This window comes from Melospiza georgiana, chromosome 1 (assembly GCF_028018845.1).
Source record: "Melospiza georgiana isolate bMelGeo1 chromosome 1, bMelGeo1.pri, whole genome shotgun sequence".
Taxonomy (NCBI): domain Eukaryota; kingdom Metazoa; phylum Chordata; class Aves; order Passeriformes; family Passerellidae; genus Melospiza; species Melospiza georgiana.
In genome coordinates this window covers 105,590,473-105,611,852 of record NC_080430.1, presented here as the reverse complement: position 1 = coordinate 105,611,852, position 21,380 = coordinate 105,590,473, and the positions used below count along the sequence as shown (strand labels likewise).

At 37.1% G+C, this 21,380-nt stretch overlaps 1 protein-coding gene across 7 annotated transcripts in view; it reads right to left on the bottom strand.

The window, feature by feature from the left end:
• The window catches only part of DLGAP1 (DLG associated protein 1), a 407,137-nt gene that overhangs the window by 234,181 nt on the left and 151,576 nt on the right, over positions 1-21,380 (bottom strand). For all 7 annotated transcript variants that reach the window (XM_058041385.1, XM_058041393.1, XM_058041401.1 and 4 more), the window contains one exon: positions 19,141-19,250. The gene's annotated coding sequence lies outside the window, so the exon portion shown is untranslated. The remainder of the gene's footprint in view (positions 1-19,140; positions 19,251-21,380) is intronic.

The window sequence follows — 21,380 nt, the reverse complement described above, 5'->3', positions numbered from 1 at the left end:
TCCAAGTATAGGAAAAAAAATGTGCTGGCATGGAATGACGATCATGCCTTAGCAGAATGCCAGCACAGGGCCTTTACAAGGCCTAAGAAAGAGGGCTATGTAAGAACAAATTTTCTTCATTCAGTGACAATGAAAGCACCAAACCTTGGAGATCAACTATTTATTTTAATAAGTGTTCCTGACAAGTGCTTATGTCAATCAATTTTCAGACCACATTGTGATAGCTGTGATCATGCCATTCTCATTTTATGTGAGGATCTGGTGTGGTTTTCTCATTTTTCCAGATCCTAGAATCTTTGATTTTCTTTAGGAAATGGGCTATCCCAATCTGTTTTCAGTTTGCAAAGATGAGTCTCCAAGTTTCCAAGCACTATATTGAATGAAATTCAATAATTGTATTAATATATAATTTGTATTTTATTAATACAAATAGTATTAATTGTATTAATATATTTATTGTAAAAATACTAAGTTGTATTAGTATATTTAAACTAACCTTACTTATTTCATCCTTACACACATACTGACTCCAAACAAGTTGCTCTATCCACATGTTCTTAGAGCACAAGAGGTCTCCATCCTGAGGTGCAAAAATTCAGGCAAGACAGGCTGGAAAACAAAATGTCTGAGCAAGGATCTGATGCTCATGCTGAGTAAGAAGGCAATGCACAGCCAGAGGAAGCAGGGGCAGGAGACCTGGGAAGAGTACAGGGATATGGTCCAGAAGTGCAGAAATGGGATCAGGAAGGCTAAGGCAGAGATGGAATGGACTTGGCAAGGGATGTGAAGAATAACAAGATGTGAATCTATAATACATAGGTCAACAAAGAAAAGTCAAGGAGAATGTGTCTCCTTATATAAATGAGCAGGAAGAACTGGTGACAATAGATATAGAGAAATCTGAGGACTCTACCTTATTCTTCACCGGCATCAGGTTTCCCATGTCTCTTATGTCCCTGAACCTCTAGGTAGGGCTTGGGGGAGCAAGTCCTTCCCACTGGATTTTAAGAGAAGGAGTACTTGATAAAACTGAATATCTGCAAGTCCAAGGGGCCTGATGAGATGCATCCCAGGGTCATGAAGGAACTGGCTGATGTTGTCAAGGAGCTCTCATGTTTGAAAAATCATGGTGATTAGGCAAAGTCCCCAGTCAGTGGAAAAAGGGAAACATCTCTCCTGTTTTTAAAAAGCAGAGAAAAGAAGACCTAGGGAAACAGAGGCCAGAGAACCTCACCTCTGTGCATGGGATGATCATGGAACAGATCCTCATGGAAGCAAGGCTAAAGCACAAGGAGGTAATTGAAGTCAGCCAGCACTGTCACCCTGCTCTTCTAAGTTCTTCTAAACCTTCTGATGTTTACATTTTTGTAATAGAATTTCTCATGCACTTTTCATGTAAATAATGATTGTTTTGCATTCCTTTCTGGAAGAAGAGAGATTTAATAAACTGTTAGTTTGACCAGTGTAGCTAAAGAAATAGCAATTTCATCCTCCAATCCATAGTCACTTTTGAAAGTCTATAAATATTGGAGCTCAGAAATAAACTACCCTCTTTTTACTTTAAACATCTCAACTTGTATGTGTCGTTCATTTTGTGTCTCATTTCAACACAGCATGGCTTCACAAAAGGGCAAATTGTGCCTGAACAGACTGGTGGCCTTCTCTATGATGGAGTGACTGCAAGGGTTGACAAGGGAAGAGTGATTGATGCCATCTGCCTAGCCTTCTGTAAGGCCTTTGACATGGGGCCTTATTTCCAAACTGGAGAGATATGTATTTGAAGGGTGGACTATTCAGTGGACAGGGAACTGGCTGGAACCATCTCCCTGGTTGCAGCCAGGGAGATGTGGCCAATGGCTCTATATCCAGATGGAGACTGGTGACGAGTGGTGTCCCTCAGGGCTCTGTCCTGGTACAGGTGTTCCTCAATACTCCATCAGTGACGCACACAGTGGGATTAATGCACCCTCAGCAAGTTTGCAGCTGGGACCAAGCTGAGTGGTGTGGTTGGCACAATGGAGGGATGGGATGCCATCCAGGGGCACTTGGACAAGCGTGAGAAGTGGGCCCACAAGAACCTCATGAAGTTCAAAAAATCCAAGAGAACTGTCCTGTTTATGGGTCAGGGCAATCCCAGACATGAGCACAGACTAGGAGAAAACTCATCAAGAGCAACCCTGCAGGAAAGGGCTTGGGGGTTCTTGTGGATGAAAAGCTGGACATCAGACAACAGTGCACACTCACAGTCCAGAAAACCAACTGCATCCTGGGCTGCTTCAAAAGCAGCATGGCCAGCGCTTGAGGAAGGTGATTCTACCCCTCCACTCCAATCTTGTGAGGCCTCAGCTGAAGTACTGTGTCCAGCCCTGGAGTCCTCAGCACCACAAAGATGTGTGCTTGTTGTAGGGGGTCTAGAGGTGGGTCACAAAGATGTTCAGAGGGCTGCAGCACCTCTTCTATGAAGACAGGCTGAGAGACTTGTGGTTGTTCAGCCTGGAGAAGATTTTGTGGACAGATTATTGTGACACTCCAATACTTAAAGGAGGCATAAAAAAGGAGGAGATGGTGACAAAACTAGGGTTATGGTTTTAAACTAAAAGAAAGGAGATTGATTTTAGAGATTAGATATTAGGAAGAAAATCTTTATTGTGAGGGTAATGAGGCACTAGAAGAGGTTGTCCAAAGTTATGGACACCCCATCCAAGTGTTCAGGGTTAGAGTGGATGGGGTCCTAGGCACTTGATCAAGTGGGTGACAACTCTGACCATAGCAAGGTGGGATTTGGATCTTGATGATCTTTACAGTCCCTTCCAACCCAAGTCCTTCTATGATTCTCTGATTCTACAATTCTAGTGAGAGGTGTCTCTGCCCATGGCAGGGAAGGGTTGGGACTTGATGATCTTTAAGATCCCTCCGAACCTCCAAACCCAACGATTTATTATGTTAGTATAATCCACCTCTCAAACTTGACAAGCAATGCACTTCTCAGATGCACGAAAGTTGAGTGCCTACTGAGGACAGAAATTTATAAACCAACATGTTAATGAGGCAAGACATTTTCTTTTTTAATCTTTCTTGCCTCTCCAGAGCTTTCCTAGCTCTCAATCCATGGCAGCATGGTATCACTCCCCCAGCTCTATTTTCACTGACTGTGTATTCCAGGTTATATTTTCCACTGCCTAGTAATTTGAAGTTGCAGAACAGCATTATTAATCAATAATTGCTCTTTTTAGAAATTTTTATCTAGTACTTTCATAATTGATTAATCACAACATGGATTCTACTGTGAAGTGGAAACAAAGGAGCTGTGCTTTGAAAAAGCTCTCTGCATCCATATAAAACAAGACTGTCTGCTTGTATAAACTTTCTTGCTTATTAACTTGCACAGCACATGCATAAACATTCATGCTCTGCATGATTCAATGACTCTGAATTTTAATAGTCCCTTTAGGTAGAACCACTGTAGAGAAAATGATTTAAGAAGCAAAATAAAAGTCAGTGAACAGTGATAGAATTCGAGGAATTACAGCTGATATTTCAACTGAATGACTTTTTCAGAAACATGCAATGTATCAAGACTGTATGCATTCAGTCAAGAATGTATTCTTGATACAAAGTCTACAAAACATCTACCCAAAGTTAAAGCAGTACCTTTAAGTATTTGTGGCTTTCCAAAAGCACTGACAAAACAAAAACAACAATTTATTTAGAATTTACATTTAAAATTGCTAGAAGACTTTACTCTGCAAGCAAATATTATCAAACTGTCAAATTAATTCCTTAAAGACCATAAAAGACTACCATTAACTGCAGGAAATAGTTAAAAGCAGATTCTTATCTTCTGTGGGAATGGTGCAGCCAAACAGTAAAGGTCATACATTTAATCCCTAACATGACAGAACATTGGTATGAAAAGTCTCTGTGTGACTTTTATTTCTCACTCAGTTTATTCCCTGTTGTTACCCAGTAATTATTTTCACTTTTTTTCCCCCTTTTTTTTAACAGATTCTCCAAGTATGTATTTAACTTGGGACTTGTGAAATGACTAAATTTAGTTGCAGGCATGTTGCCTGGTTGCATGTTGCAGAAGTGTGACATTTGGTATCCAAACTGTGATAATATGGAAAATAGAGAGAAGAGAATGATTAGAAAAGATAAGGCACTGTAACCTAAATAGGACACTACACATAACACACCTGTATACATTAAATGTATCTATAAATCATTTTTCCTTGCCTTTCTGCCACTCAGGAGGTAATAAAATAATCTGTGCTTCAGTTATTCCAATAAACATACCAACAAAACAAATAACAAGTTAAAAATGAAAAACTAGGATGCCTTTACTTAAGCACAAATGGGTTTTTCTGGATTGTTGGTCAAAAATTATAATAGCTATTAATTGTGCACTGAAGAGGTGTCCTAGTTTTTCACCCCAAACTGTAATTTGTTCTATTATTGATTAACAATACTCAACATCTTTAGTATATTTTCACATAGGTTCTTCTTTATAATGGAAGGAGAAAAAAGAACCAAATAGAAAAATCCCAGTATAAAATATTAATAATGAACTTTCAGTTCTACAGAATATATTTTTCAAGATAGAGCTATGACATCTTCACACACCTTAGTTTTTCTAGTATGAAAGTCCAGAAAATACTGGAATTTGCTAAATCCAAACAGAGTGAACATTATGCCCCAGCACAACCTCCTGCCCAGCACCTTCCAGGTTCCTTTCAATCCCACTTCAGCAGTAGTTTGAATAATATAATCTGTCATGTTATGCAATTTTCAGAGCAAAGAATACATCACATACTTGTTAGCAGTATTTCCTACTGTAAGTTAAAATGGTCTGCAAACACAAATATTACTAAAAATGCATATAGCAGTTTTTCAGTCTGAGGTTACATAACAGTAATGTAAAAAGGTGATATCGTGAATAACTGTATCTTAATAATTAAAAGAGGGATAATTGCAGACCACCAGAAGAGTGCACTCTGCATTGCAGGTTCTTAGGACTATTAATATTGTGTGTTAAGAAATAGTTCAGTGCACTTCAGAAAACTGCCAGACTTGCACTTCTGTAGAGCATATTGCCTTTTATGGAGAAGGATTGTAAAGGAAAGATCTGGTTGTCTTTTTACCCTGCCAAAGTCCAGCTATTTCTGTATTATAACTAAATTTTCTCTTGCTAAACAGGAAATGTGGGTTTCCCCTTAAAATCCATTTTCTGCCTTAAAAAGGCAACTCTGAATTCTGTTATGTAATAGGCTGAAGCAATGGCAAAAGCTCTCATCTTCTGCAAACACATTTCTCCTGTCCTTATAATCCAGGACAGGTGATTCTCTTGCTGTTAGGTATGGCTACTGGATAAATTTCATAAGCTAGATAATCCTCTTCTAGGGAAAGAATCCTCCCTACTGGGATGAAGTGAAATGTGAGCAGAAAAAATTATTTGCTGCCAGACACAAGCAGTTCAAGGAGGCTCTCCTGGGAGTGGTAGCACTTAATCCACACTCCTTAGCTCCTGAAAATGAAGGAGAATGGAAAGCAGAAGCATAGGAACTAAATGAGGTCTTTCAAGCCAAGGGGAAAGTACACAGGCAAAACACCTACCAAACACTTTCCTCTTCTTAAAAGCAGAAAAACACACACTGGGGAGGTAGCTCAATGAAGAAAAATCCCTTTTTTAAACCACAAGGAGGAGAAAGAAGACATATGAAGAATACTTTCTAGATGGTCTCCTTTAACGTCACAAACCAATGTTTGCAAATGTGTGCCACATATTACAGTAGAAACCTTCTAGTACTTGGCATGGACTGAAAAAGCTTTTGAGAAATATGACCGAGTGTGGAAAAATTGAATATTCCTGATATTTCTATTCCAAAGAATATGCACAGAGTAAAACATAGATATTGCAGATCTGATTTGCTTTTTTAACTTGTGTTTTGAGAACAACCAAAGGGAATGAAAGAGAAATTTCTCTTACTAAGACAAACTGCTTTCAGGTGGATTCTTGTGCTCTTGTATTTCTTTATTCATTCAACAATATGTGGAGGAAAATACTACATATTGTAACTCATATTGGAAAGCCACACACAACCAAAAATAAGTTCTGTGCTTAGCCAAGGGTTCTTATTTCTGCTCTACAAAAAAAAAAAAAAAAAAAAAAAAAAAAAAAAAAAAAAAAGCTTGAAATTGAATAACAGTAATTGAAAATACTCCCATTCATTAAAAAAAAAAAAAAATTAAAAATTAATCACCTGTTCTCAGGCTTACGCCAATGATTCCTCTAGAGTTGGAAAGAGGGGCACATCTAGAGGTGAGAGTAGGGTAATCTGTCCTCATTATTTTGGGATTTGGTCCAAACCATTCTTTTTTGCTGATATTTCCCCATCCTAAGACAGACCCCAGATTAAACCACTAATTTTGGATGGGTGAGATGCACTTTTCCTTTGCACCCTGACTAATGCCACTTGTGGAAAGCATTTGGAAATGAGAATTGAGAATGAAAACTAAATCATGAAAGTTATTAAAGAGCATCTATAAGGCAGGAAAATAAACTTGTGACTGATATTAAATTATCATTTCAGAATTGTTGCAATAGGTAGTGCCATCACATTTTAACAAAAAAAGCAACTAATTTATAGGAAAATATAGTATTATGTACGTTGAAGAAAAGTAATTTATAGGTGTGGTTATTATACAGCCATCACTACAATTTCTTGGTAGCACATAATTTAAATTGTGACATAAATAGCTATATGCCATAGCAAGCAATAACATTTATCAATTACATTTCTAGCCCAATGTAATACTCATTCATGCTTAGATAAATAGATGATCATTGGCTATCCAAAGAATAATAATTTCTGAGTTAACACCCTTCCTAGTGAGTACACATCTCTGCCAGCCTCTACATTACGCCCCAAGCAGAAGGTCAGCTACCACACCTGAAATCAAAAATGGCAACATTAGCACTGACACAATCTATTTGAGGGCTAAGTGATGATGGCAGGTGCTCAGCAATAGATTTCCCAGAGAAAACCACTCCCTGTAGAGCAAGCTTTCTTTGGTTCTATCAAATAAATGCCTTCCTCAACCATGAGTCCACAGTACAGCATGAGAGACAAGCATGGAAATCAGCAATAGCAGAAGCACTGCATTAACTGAGTCCTGTCACACATCTGGATTTAATGGCATCGGTGCAAGCAGTTAAAGGCCACTAGTAGCCCGTAAGTTTTCCCATTTCCTAGAAGTATTTCAAACACTGCATACTCCAGTCTTAGAACACAGAGACACTGATCACTCAAGCTTTGTCACCTGCAACAGAACTGCCTTGCTGAGACACCTCTTGTCCCTCTAAAATTGCCATGAACAGCACATGTCCCTTTGGAAATCCGTCCACTTTCAGGGCCCTCACATCCCTCCTTTCACTTGGAAGTGTAACTACTTTGTATAATTACTTACCAATGAGTTGGAAGCCATTACTATTATACCTTGGTCAGACTTTCACCATTCTGTAAGGATGAATTTATCTTTCTATTTTGCACAGTGCAGGTTTCATACTTGCAACACTGAACTACAAAGATTATCTGAATCCGGTTTTTTTATTGTGTTACAGCTGAATTTTTATAATTAATCAATTAAACAGGTTCTGCACCAAAATAATACCTTGTTTTGCTAGCTATAGTAAGATTTTTTGATTAAAAAATAAAAATATATCAATATAGCTACAGAGATTTAGGGATCTAAATAATGTTTATTCAGTCCTGTATTTGGAAGTCCCATCTTTACTGAAGGGCAAGTTCTTGAAGAGATTAAGAGAATTCATCTAAGTTTAATCAGGATTTGCCAGAATAATATTTGATATATAAATAATTCAAGTTTGAATAATATGCCAGAAATTTGCATTCTGTTTCTCTGTAAGAAGATAACACATCATTCATGCCTCATATATCTTCCCTTGTTTTAGTACTGCTATAGCTATGAGTAAGACCATAAGATGATATTATGCATTTAGAAGGGTAATCAACACTAGTAATATTTTGAAGTAAAAAATTTTTCCTCCTTCTGTACATAAGTCTAGATGTTCAGCAGAAGGCATTTTGCAAAGTTAAAAAATAATACAATATCATATCTTGGTAAAAAGCAAAGCTTTAAATTTATTCAAGATTTCCTCACAGAAAATAAATAGGTTTTTATTTCTCAAACATATATGAAATGAACAGTCTGATAGACTGTGCAGCAATACAAATTATCAGTAACTGTAATGATACAATCCATTTCAGTCCTTCTAACCAAGAAGGATCTCTGCTGAAATACCAAAATTGTCATGAAGAACCACAGCATAATAATAGCTTGCATATAATTAGTAAATCAAATGGAACTGCATTGGAGACGGAACAGGAAAACAGTTGATTCAATAAACTGCATTTGTCATTCTCAATTTCTTTTACCATCTGGATTTTAATTACAAATCAAGTACTTAATCTAAGATGAAACCAGATAATTCGATTTATATCAGGTATGTGTTTCCAGATAGGAATCAGCCTGGAAGGGCACACAGGAAGGGCTGGTGCAGCAGCCCAGATGGAGCTCTGGTGAGACCAGGCTGCCATCCCATTGCCCTGCTCTCAGCACCCCTGTGGGAGGTGCATCCTGGTGGAGGAACTCCTGCCCCAAGCAGCAGAGCTTTGGGAGGCAGAGAATAGGTTGCTCTCCAGGGCTCTGTGGGGGACCAGTCCTGTTTAGTATCTTTGCCAATGATGACTGACTGCACCCTCAGCTAGTTTGGACATGACAATAAGTTAGGTGAGTGTTGATCTGCTGGAGGAGAGGAGGGCTCTGCAGAGGGACCTGGACTGGCTGGATCAGTGGGCTGAGGCAAACTGGATGAGGTTCAATAAGGCCAAATGCTGCATCCAGCACCTGGGTCACAACCATCCCATGCAATGCTACAGGCTGGGGGCAGGGCAGCTGGAAAGCTGGAAACACCTGGAGGTGCTGGTCAACAGCAGCTGAACATGAATCAGTGTGTCCCCAGGTGGCCAAGAATCCTGGATTATACCAGAAATGGTGTGGCCAGCAGAGCTAGGGAGGGGATCATACTCCTGTACTCAGCACTTGTGGTCCTCTCACTACAGGAAGGACATGGAGGTGCTGGAGCGTGTCCAGAGAAGAGCAATGGAGCTGGTGAAGGGTCTGGAGCACAAGTCCTGTGAGGAGCAGCTGAGGGAGCTGGAGGAATTCAGCCTGGAGAAGAGGAGGTTGAGGCGTAGAGCTCCTTGCTCTTTCTAAGTACCTGAAAGGAGGTTGTAATGAGGTAAGAGTCACTCTCTCCTCCTATGCAACATGACCAGAGAAAATTGCCTGAAGTGCCAGGGGAAGTTTAGACTGGATAACAGGAAAAATTTCTTCACAGAAAGGATTTTCAAGCATTAGTACAGGCTCCTGGAGAAGTGGTGAGTCCCCAGTCCTGGCGGTTTTTAAAAGATGTGTGCATGCAGCACTCAGGGACGTGGTTTAGAGCTGGACTTGGTAGTGCTGGGTTAATAGCTGGACTCAATGATTTTTGAAACCTAAATAATGCTATGGTCCTATGATCAATTTCTTTAAATACAGGGAAATCACTGAGAAAGTAAAGGCAATCAATATAAAATACTCATACAGAGCTGTATATATAATGACACATGCTTAACATAAGAAACATTTAGTTCAGGATTTAAGAGCTAAAAATTATTGGTATTATTGATTTTTTCCTTGTTCCCTGACAGCTAACCAGTTACTCAGAGAGGACACACTACATGCACACAATCTTACACAGTATCATGTGAAGTAAAGAACAGTAATTGAAAATAAAAAACTCACCATGTTTTTGAATGCTTCAGTGGTCAGGCAGTTCAGGATGAATACATCCTTGTAATAGAAGATTATCGGGATGCAGCAATTATTTTCTGTTTTCTCAGATACTCAGGCTATTGACATCTCAACAAGAGGTCAATTTTCTATCAAAACAGTCTCAAGGTATTAATTTGTCTAAACCTAAACCAGATGCTCTCTCAAATAAGGTTATTCCTGAAAATATGTATGCCCTGTTACACTTGGTGCATCATGCTTTCCCCACAGCACAGGCTTCTTTGCTTACTGTTGCTCCAAGACACTAACTCTTGTCATGACACTGAAAGAAATCTGACTGGTGTCAGCAAATATCAAAGAGTCAAAGCCAGATCAGAAATCTTGCTGCAGGACAAAGTTCATCCTTGTTACAAATTTCCACTAATAATGATCCTAGATTGGTCCAATGGCATCTGTACAGAAGTGCTGGGTTTAGTATCACATCCTGCTTATTTTCTGTGAATTAAAACACCTGCATCCCCTACAAAGTTGCTTAGATATCCCTCTTATATGGGATTGCTTCTGATCTTATATCTAAAAAGCCCTGTAATTCAAGTCTCATTTCAAGCCAGTGGTGATGCACATTTCTTGATGTCACACTGACTGCCTTCAGTCCTGCCTTTTGGACAGATTCCACATTGTAAATGAAAGAAAATACGTTTTGACCTAATCAGTCCATTTTGTACCTCCTGGAACAGCTATGTTGCCTCATGTCCTTGAACATACTTTCTGAGTTACATTTCCAAATTTAATAGATAGAAAGAAAAATTATATTTATTTGTTATTTTTATAAAACATTTGGAGAAACTTGTTATAAATATATGCATAAACACACATATATAATGCAATGTAAAGAAATGGGATATAACAATTACATTCTGTGCAAGCATTTCTCAAACTCATTTGGCCAAATCAATAAGTGAACTTACTTTATCAGAAAGCAATGTAACTCAATTTTTATGGTGGTAAAAACCTATCTTTAACTAGGTCTACCCATCAGAAAGCAGTGCATCCTCCAGACCAGAGGGCATTTTCGTGCAGTTCTCAGAAGCCAAAATCATAACAGCCTTATAGGAAAGCATGACACTTCTCTGAGGCAGAGGAGTAAATTAGAGTACATCATTTGAATAGCTGCATTATGAAGCTATTGATGTTAACAAGGACATATACTACTTTCTGGATCACTTACACTACATTAGTACTTGCTCACTTACAGAAGCCAAAAATCCCGATCTTCTAACATTGCATTTTCATTTTCTCACTCACTAACAAAAAAGAATCCAATTCTTGGACACCAGGCACCTTCACCTCAAGTACCTGCCTAGAATCTTGATCTTCAAAATGTAATGTATTTTAAAATTGGCTTAATTATAATTTTTCTTTCCTCACAGTAAATGCTTTTTGGTTTGAACTTCGATATGCTGTGCAAAGAAATATAGCAGTTGCCATCAGTAATTTGTCGAAGGTACACACTGTTTTATCCCCATGTTGGACTTGATAGGTCACATGGAAGATCTATATGATACAGATGAGAAATGCAGCAATCTCATTTGTATAATTTGTATTCTGGTAATGATATGTATTTCATAAAGATGGCAAATAGGTTTTATATACCAATACAGCCTGAACAGTATTGTAACCCTGCTGTCTTATTGATGTCTTGGATAAACAGATTACCAAAATATCTATGAAATATCAACCACTATGTAAACATTTATCTTTGTAATTTATATTCAACTCAATCCACCGTTATAAAAATTGTATCCATTTATATTCTGAGTTTGTAACACTGGGTTGACATAGGCCTGTCATACAAAAAAATGTAAGTTTAAAAAAAAAACATTAAGAAGGACACACAAGTTTTAATTTCATTAAGTGTTAATAAGCATAACCAGGTTACTTATTTTTCAACATTAGTTTTTTACATGTTGTTAAAAAAATAATGAAGAAAAAGCTCCAAATCCTCAATATTCTAGGTTACTACTCTGTATTTAGATAGCATTTATCAGATGGAATTTGGATTTCTGGAGTCTCATAAAGCTCAGATTTGTGAGTAAACAAAACTCAGGATAGAATTTGGCTCTGATTCAAGGAATACAGTGATCTTCTTCACTCATGGGTAAGCTTTACCTTGCCCTCTGTGCCCATCCTATTTCAGATAATATATCTTAAAAGTAATACTAGAAAATTGGCTTGCAAGTAATGCTTCCACTGATAACAGATCCAGTTTAGAAGACAGACGTATTCCAGCCATGTAGACCCTGGGAAGTGAAGCATTATAAAGAAAGAAAATAGATAATTTCAACAGTCAAGACTGCAGTGTCCAGTGACAGCAAAATTACTGCTTGCACTGGCGCATGACTGGGTCCTTAATCTGTTGATACAGCCTCTAATTCAATGTAACTCTCACAAAGGTAAAATTGAGCCAGCCAGTCACACTCATCTAAGATCCAAGTTTTCCTGGTGAGAGACAAATGTCTGAAGTGAATTCTTTATATAGACAATACTACAGAAAATCAAGAAATGCTCAGCTAATATGTCTAACTAGTCACATTTCAGGACCTCCTCCATTCCACACACTCAGATCACAGAGCAGGTCCTGAAACACGACTGACCATTTCTGCTTTGGCAATGAAACAATTTGCTGACAGCCCCGCAGACACAGAGCAGCTCCTTAGGTGCCATGCCCCTGCCATCTCTGCACACAGGCCTGGTCTTTCAATCTTTTCCCTACCAGCAGCAGAATGGAGGTGAAATAACATTCTACTGCAACACTAGTGAATCACAGTCATCTTATTAAACAGATAGGGTGCAAGTACTTCAGCAGCAATCTCAAGTAGCTCCTATTAGATCCGAACACTTCTTTTGCTGCTCTTACATACAAATAAACAAACACACTGACTGTGAATAAAAGAGGCCACTGGGACAGTGCAGTCTAACCTGCTGTGTAACATTACAGAAACTGTCTGATACTACTTCACAGTGCCTTCCATCAAGTCCCACTTCTGAATCAGATGCTTTTAGCTTTGCTGTATTTCTAGAGCAACCCAAGAGATCTTGGAGAATTTAATGAGTACATTTCAAGGATGTTTGAGCATCTAATTCCCTGAATTGCTTCAGCAATCCTAGACTTAATTCCAAATGAAATCTTTTAAGTTACAAGAATCCACAACTGAGCTTAGTAAATTGTTCCAATGTGTATTTACTTCTGTTTAAAAATATGCACTTTGCTTCCTTCTGAGGTTTAATTTCCATGTACTGGACCTTTTTTGTCATACTTGTGAGTCTCAGAAGGTCAATATTTTGTTGCCTTCTACAGAGAGGAAAGTTTTCTGACTACAGCCCCTCCTCCAGCACTGAATCAAATCAGCCATTATTTTTCGTCTCATCTGAACCCATCTTGTGGTTTCTCCCAAAGTATCTCCAGTTTTCAACAACTTCTTCAAGCATGAAAACCTTAACCAAGTATGTCCTGGAGTGGCCACGTTTGAAACAGAAAGGTGGCCTTCATGTATTAGCAAATACAGTAAATACATAAATAAGACCTGAGTAGTGCCTTAACCAGCCACCTGCAGAATCCTGTTACAGCTGGTAATGTACCATGCCCTCAAGCACTTTTTCACAGTTTTGATGTATGTGATGACATCCTTGTTTTATGCTCCTTTTTTCTTGTACTGCCTAATTCTTAAGCAAAACATTTGTTTATATAGATACAGGACATACATACAGAATGATACTTTTTGTATTTGTATTACACACAAATTCACCCAACATTTTAAAGCAACTTACTCTCCTCGATATTTATCACTTCACCAATTTCTGAGCTATTTCCATACTTTACTTTTGATGATTTTTTAAATTTTCTTTCACTCTCTGAAATTGCCCTGATTTCAAGGATTTGCAAGATAGGAATTTTAGTTGTTCAAATAACTTCATGGGCAGCTTATAAAAATGAGGTGCAAAGTATTTAATTGTGCTGATTTTGCAACACTGAAATATTTCGCCTCATTTCTAAAATAACAACAGTACAATGAATTTTCTAGCCTGTATTAAACTTCATCAATGCGCTCAGATAAATTCATGCTTTAAGAGCAAAAACAATTCAGAAAGCTTCAATAATATGCATGTTTATACATTTAATAATATGCATGTTTATACATTTTATTCTTGATGAATGAGTTCGTTAAAATGTTGGTTTCTTTTCCTTTGGTCTTGAGAACACAGTCCCTGCATCCAAACATGACTGGGGTCTCTCTCGAGCATATAAGGCCTGAATACCAAAATTCTTTGCCATGGCCCAGATGTGACCCACCACTATACTGTTCCTTCCCCAAATCACTAGCCAGCTTTTTTAAACTGTGTCTGCAGAATTCAGACTGTAGCTAAAAGGGCTGGCAGGGAAAGACAGGGAAACAAAAGGTAAGTAGAAACTATACAACAGAAATAAAACAAATAGTAGTAAAGTTTAAAATAATAGCCATATGGCAGGGTTTCATATAAAATAAAGCTTTCAGGAGACCATAATTTTGTGTTACTCAATGAGCCAGAAGAGGCTACTAACGTACCTTGGCCACACTTCCTCTATCCAGTAAGAATAAATATATCTTTTTATTTTGCACAGTGCCAGTTCCATCCCTGCAACCCTGAACTAAGAGGATTATCTGAATCATATTTTTTTATTATGTTTTTGATGTAGCTGTTATAATCATATAAAAATACAAAGGAAGACCATATAAGGACAGATGTGCTTCCTATAACCTTTCTGGTGTGAGCATAAATGTGCAGTCCCTGATTCCATGAAGCCATCAGGAGATGGTGAGATATTTATCATAGTGCCTGTGTCTGCTATGATATGCAATGCAGACCAAAGAAAAGCATCTCTCCCTGCATCAGTCTAAAAACCAGTGCCAGCTCCACATGTTGGTTTGTTTCTAACAGTGGTGAAATATTTTAGGAATATGATTTCATACCATGGGACTAAATTGGATTTCCCACTGTGCTCAACTTGAAATTTTTTACTGGAAGAGAATGACAGCAATACAAGAAGTATTCCATTTCTCAGAGTTAATGGTGTCATTACTTTTTGTCCAACCATGAAAGCTTTTTACAGGCATCCACTTCCAGTAGTGTGCACGTCCAAAAATAGCCATTCTGAGTGAATTCAAAGGCTCTTTGAGCCATTGGCATAAACCACAGTGGCAGTAGATGGCTAAAGAAAAGTACAGAAAAGCATAAAAAGGTTGAATAATTCTGGTATTTCCTGAGCTAGGGATGAACTGATCTGAGAGACCTTACAAGAACGGTACCTGTCTCTAGCACGGTCCTTGCCTCAGGGATGTCACTCAGCAGTCGTGCTCTCACATGCATCTCTATTTTGGCTGGGACTTCCACTCGAGGAAAAGAAAGTCACAAGGACGGGTGTTTCAAAATTAGATGATCACTTAGCATTCCATTAGATTAATAGGAAGAGGTAGAATAAATAAAAAGGACTGAGATGCTTAAGAATTTGGCCTCACTTGTTCACCCATCTTCTACAATGTCATATTTATCAAGGCAATGGGAGGTTGGTCCAGGAATCAAGCAATGATGTTTTGAAGTTGCTTCATCTCTCTCTTCCTGAGTTTACCAACCTGTTTACTTTTTTATTTAAATACTATAAATCAGATAAATTAATATTTTAAATAAAAAAATAATTATTTAGAAATAAAGAAAAATATTTTGAGTACTTTGACATTTTTTGTATTAAAGCATAAATAATGACAATTTTTTATTATTCTGTTTAAATCCTGCAGGTGTAATGTAGTAATGCTTTAAAGGCTGCAAAAAATTAACTGACCTGAATGTTACAAAATTTCTCAAATTTTACAGAAGTTAAGGCCAGCTGTAGGTAATAGAGTCTTCTGGAAAGTTGGGTCAATTTCCTGCACCAATAGCCTATCTTTCACCAAAAAGAAAGGTCAATCTAGATTTCAAAGGAAGAAGTACCACACCTTTGTCTACAATTCAGTCAATAAGTATCTAGATGATACCAACTGTAAAAAGCAGGTGACAAAAGATCCATGTCTGAAATAAATTTTGATACAAAATTGATTATAGCTGAGGGGAATTATCTTTATTTCTACTAGCTGTGATGAAGGGACATTTTTTTCAGACTGACACAGGAAGAAGTCTGTGTCCTTAGCTATATCAAACATCGACCTTTCTCTTTATGTTTTTTTCTTTTTTCCTCTAACTTACATAATTATATAAGCAAATTCATGACAATTTCTTATTACTTAAAGATATGTCTCTGTAGTTTTTAGTTGTTAATGACTGTTTCCTTACTTATAACAGTAATGAAGCTTTTGATTCAATATTTGGCTCTGCATCCCAGCACCTCTCTATCTGCAGTTTTTGATCTTTTCTTCACATTTATATTAGGTGCTGGAACTTAAGGATCTTTAAGGTTCTGTTCAGCCAAAGCCATTCTGTGATTCAGTGGTTCTGTATCTCCATTTTCCATTCTGCCTACACAGATGGTTTGAAAGAGTTGCCTATTTCTTTAATTTTGATGCCCGGTTTTCCCATAAGTAGAGAAGGAAGTAAGAATATAGAAAATTTGAATATTGATTTGAAATGTCTTTCTGTTTATCTAATAGACATACAAATGACTTGTCTATCTCACAGTCAGTTTAGCTTCTTTTTTCTGATTCATAACTTTCTATAACTGCTGAGGGAATTGCTATTAAGCTGTAATAAGAAGTCCTGCCTATATTTTTCTTCAAAATACCTCAAGCAAGTCATAATCAATTTTTTTTTAATTTTCACTAGAAATCTGTTTTTTTCTTTATATTTGATTGCAGGACCTTTGCCTCATCCAAGCTTTTCTGCCTTTTTAGTGTGTTTTACTTGAGGCAATTTTCTAATTTTTCTCATTACAGCTGTTACTTTCACACCAGGAATATTAGTAAAATACCTTATGCTTCCCCTTGTACTGCATCAAAGATCATCATATCTTTCAACTGGTAATTTGTTCTCTTTGTCTTGTATCCTTTCCCCCTGAGGAATAATATTTTGCAGAGCCTGAGACTTCTGAGATAATTAGATCATACAAAACATCCACTATCCCGTCTCCCACTAAGACAAGAGGACCTTAAGGTTTAAATTACTTCAATACATTCTCACTGTAGAAGATCAATTGTATTTCTTTTGTTTGGTCTCATTAAAGTTCAATTTCATCCACATCCCTAACACATTTTCTATAGAGTCTCTTTATCTGACTTTTTCAAAGCCTAGTCATCTTCTCCCTGATGATAAACATATCTTGATTTAATGGCATCTTTAAATTCTGTCTGCATTTCCCTTGAACAAAATTCACAACAAAAGAGAAACATTATTTTCACAGAACCACAGAATAGTCTGAGCTGGAAGGGACCCATAAGGGTCACTGAGTCACTCTTATATGATATTGTCAACATATTCCTGAGGAAAATAAGTGGACCACACTCTGTTCTTCTAATAAACGTATCACTAATCAAAGTACCTTCTTCAAAGACATAATGTTTTCTTTTACCCAAGATACTGGAAGCTGAGAGGATAGAGTGGCGGGTTTTTGTGTGTATGAAAATGCATATAAATATATGTAAATGATAAGCAAATGTATTACTGTGAGAAACTAATTCCTAAGGTAAAAATCCAACTTTTGCTTGGGAAAAATCACACCACTGCAAACCTTACTTCACCTCTTCAATAAAGTTTCAGAGTTCTACAGAAGGCCAAACTGAGGCAAAGTTAGCTGAACTGATCTATTTCACATTGTCAGAAGATACACACTGGTTCCAAGTCCTACTTTTTGTACTGTTTATGTACCTTAGAAATATGTACTTGCAATGTATATAAACATATACATACTATATATATAACATGCAGAATCATATCTATATCTCTACCTATCTATATATATCCCACATATAATAAATCATCATAGATACATTTTATGGCAATTGAACTGTTTCAACACTTTGCTTCTTTCTCCTCTTAAAATACATTTACTAAAATGCAAAGCTTCTGGATGATTAGATAACATTCTATTTGTAAGAAATTATGTTTTTTAAGTAAGCAATCCATTGATTTTTTTTGCACCAATGGAAAGCAATGTAAAAAGATCACTCTGGAGTGACACAAAGAATATTCCTATGATGTAAAATATTTCACGCAAGATGTAAAATGTTTCTTAAACTCATGCCCCACTCAGGAAAATTTACAAACTGAAGTACAGCATCATACCTAACTAAACTAAAATACCCATAACCAACTATATGATTAACATATTAATTTAACATTACAATGAAATTGTGTGTATTACTGAACTGTAGTGAGTCAAATATAGCTCTAAGAGTTACATTTAAAATAATACCAAATCATAGGCAGAATGACCATCATTTTAAAAAGACATAAAACCTCTCTCTTTTTCTAGTGCATATATATTTAAGCCTCCATGTAGTCATAAAGAAACAGGATATGGAATTTATTTCAATTTTTCTCAGTATGGTATTGGTATTGGGAAATACCAATAATTCCCTATATGTAGACATTTCACTGCTCTTCCATTTCTGTTCCAGAGTCTAGAGGTCAGCTTATCTTCAGTATGTCCTATCAGGTCTCAGTGTAAAAAAACCAAAACAACAACAAACCAAAACAAACAGAAAAAAAAACCCAAGTAAAAATATCTTTGGAAACGGTGGAAAAGGAAGTTTTTTCCCTAACCAGAGCTTTTCCAGGCCATTTCAATGTTGCTTTCAAGATGCTGCAACCCCTTGCCATGCTTGTCTTCTGTACTTTATTTTTCTCTCTGACCTCTCCCCTTTGTTACATTCCTCTAGGCCAAATCAATCCTTTCTTTTACATTCCCTACACTCTCTCCACAGCTCTGGTGCATCCAGCTCTATGGGGCTCTACTCATAATTTAAGTTTATATGAGTTTATATTATATATATATATACATTTCTACATTAATATCAGACTTGTGAAAATCATTCGCCACAATATTCAAAGACACCCAATATTAACAGAGCCCTGATAACTAGTTAAATACAAAGATGGGTTATCATATGTGTAATTTTCTAGCTACCTTCACTTCCATTAAAGCAGTTGAGAGTTCACAATCATTTGGCTCCCTGCCTTTGCAGGAGGCAGTTGTGGAGAAAATGAATAAAAGCAATGCAGAGAGACATCAAGGAAATGGAGACATCAGAGGAAAGGACTCACCTCTTTTAGTCAGTATTCCATTTTAGTTGTTTCAATAGTTAAAGAGGGAAGAGATGTTTTGCACACTCTTTAATTCAGATGTCAGTTCCAATACTTGATGCTTGACTGTTCTGAAACACAATCAAAGTGAAATAGTTAAAACTACTGGTCTGAAACAAGATAAAATTATTAACATGGCAAGGATCTATGTATTCATTAAAAACCACAGCAATATAGAGATGTTTTATAGCAATGCTCCATGGGAAGGTTTTCACATGGCTCCAAACTCTCCTTCTGGCAGCAAAAAAAAGAATATTTCGATTGCATAATGGTGCATTTGTGGTGCCATCTCAGCCTTCCTACTCTCCCTGTACAACGCAAGAGGAGTTTGTTGGCTCTTTGACCAAAAGATACCAAGACTGGTTACATGTGATTGCTTCAGTAAATCTCTGCAAGTTCACCTCTCCCCTACTCACTCCCTTCCACAACCTTTTCCTTTTCTCACTCTACATAAAACACCATGGAATCCTGCTGCCAGTGTCTGGAAAGGCAGAAGAGAATGGTGAGAAAACCCGAACCACCCAGCTGTATACATGGTGCTTCCCACACCAGCATTCAATGGGTAGGGGACAAAACTGCAATGGGAAGCCACTGCACATTAAAAGATATAATTTTTTAAAACTATATAAACTGAAAATACTTATTCATGAGCCATTTTCTCTCTCTTGTAAGCAAAATCATATACATGTTTTTCTCTTTTATTTCCCCAGTCGTACTTATGGAGGCTAACAAAAATAAATGGCTTTCCTCTGTGTTCTATATTTATTCTCTGTGAGTCATCTCACTATTTAAGTTTTGTTTCTGATCATCTAAAGGTCTAGCCTATTTTATTCTGCCTTTTTTTATGGGAACAATTTGAAAGTACAAGCCAGAATAAGTGTGAATATTTTGTCTTGTAAAAGCAGTTAACATCTCAAATAAAAATTTTGCTGTAAAGCATATCAAAAGAAAATAAATTCACAGCTAAGGGTGCTTTGATACTAGCCTTGGACTATACTGATGATTTATCACTAAAATAACTTATTTGATATGCTCTTAAGTTATTTTAATCACTTGATGCTCATTCAAAGAAATACCTTTCCACACCACAGTTAGCTATTGGGGTCTAGTTGTCAGAAAAAGCAAGTAAACATTTTCAGAGCAAAAATAACCTGAAAATATTACAAACTCATGCTTATAAAACTAGAAGAAACCGACCCAATCAGAGTCAGAGTTTTTTAGCCACTTCCCACAGGCTAAAAAACTTCCATAAATTAATTCCTTTGGAAGTGGGATGCACATCCTAGTAAAACATCAGGCTTTGGATCAAAATTCTTTCAAGTAACCACTAAGAGGACAGGAATAGCCTCTGCACACAAGAGGTGATTTTTCCTGGGAATTCCTTGACCTCTAAAGCAGTCAAACAGATGACAGCTGCAGGCTCCTCTTTGTTACTTTCTTTATTTTTGTTGTCAATCCTGTTTCAAAGATAAACTAAATTCTGACACTGCTTCAGAGCCTCTGACATTACTGTCAGGATAGAAACATTCTAGTGTTTTTAGTACTAGTACTCCAATGACAGCACTTTGTGTAGAGCTGGCTTTAAGGGCCTGACTCTCCCTTGAGGTATGTAACATTCTTTAGTGTATTTCTTCTTAATTCTAAATTTAAATTTCCAGTTCTTTCTCTACAGTTGGTCTTTCTTGGTTGTTTGCACAGAAGTACAGTTGGTTTTTTTGTCAGATGTGGGAGAAAACAATATGTTCCAAGTAGGAAAATGAGATGATAAAATTATCAGATTGGCAGTGGGATCAAGAGAGAGGTACAGAACTAGAAACTGCCTTTAAATTATTTCAGAAATGCACAGATTTCCTGTTGACAGCATCTCTTTTCAGGAAGGCTTTAATTTGCCTATAATATTGACTACATCATAAGCATTTCAGATTTTCCTTGAGAGTATAAAATTGACTGAGTATATTTAATTGTAGCAAGTAAACTGGATTGATTTTTTCTTATAACATCTCTTTAGGGAGCTTACAAACATAAATCTCTAAAGGAACAAATCCTCCATGTCCTTAGGAGGAGTCTTGAGTTGTGAGGACTTCTCTGAGCCCACTGAAACTCCCATGCTTGAAGATTTGGTTGAGAACCTTGCTGAAGCTGGACTCAGATGAGTTTCTCTTAGCTGACAGAATTTCCGGGATAAGAGAAGTTTTAACTTG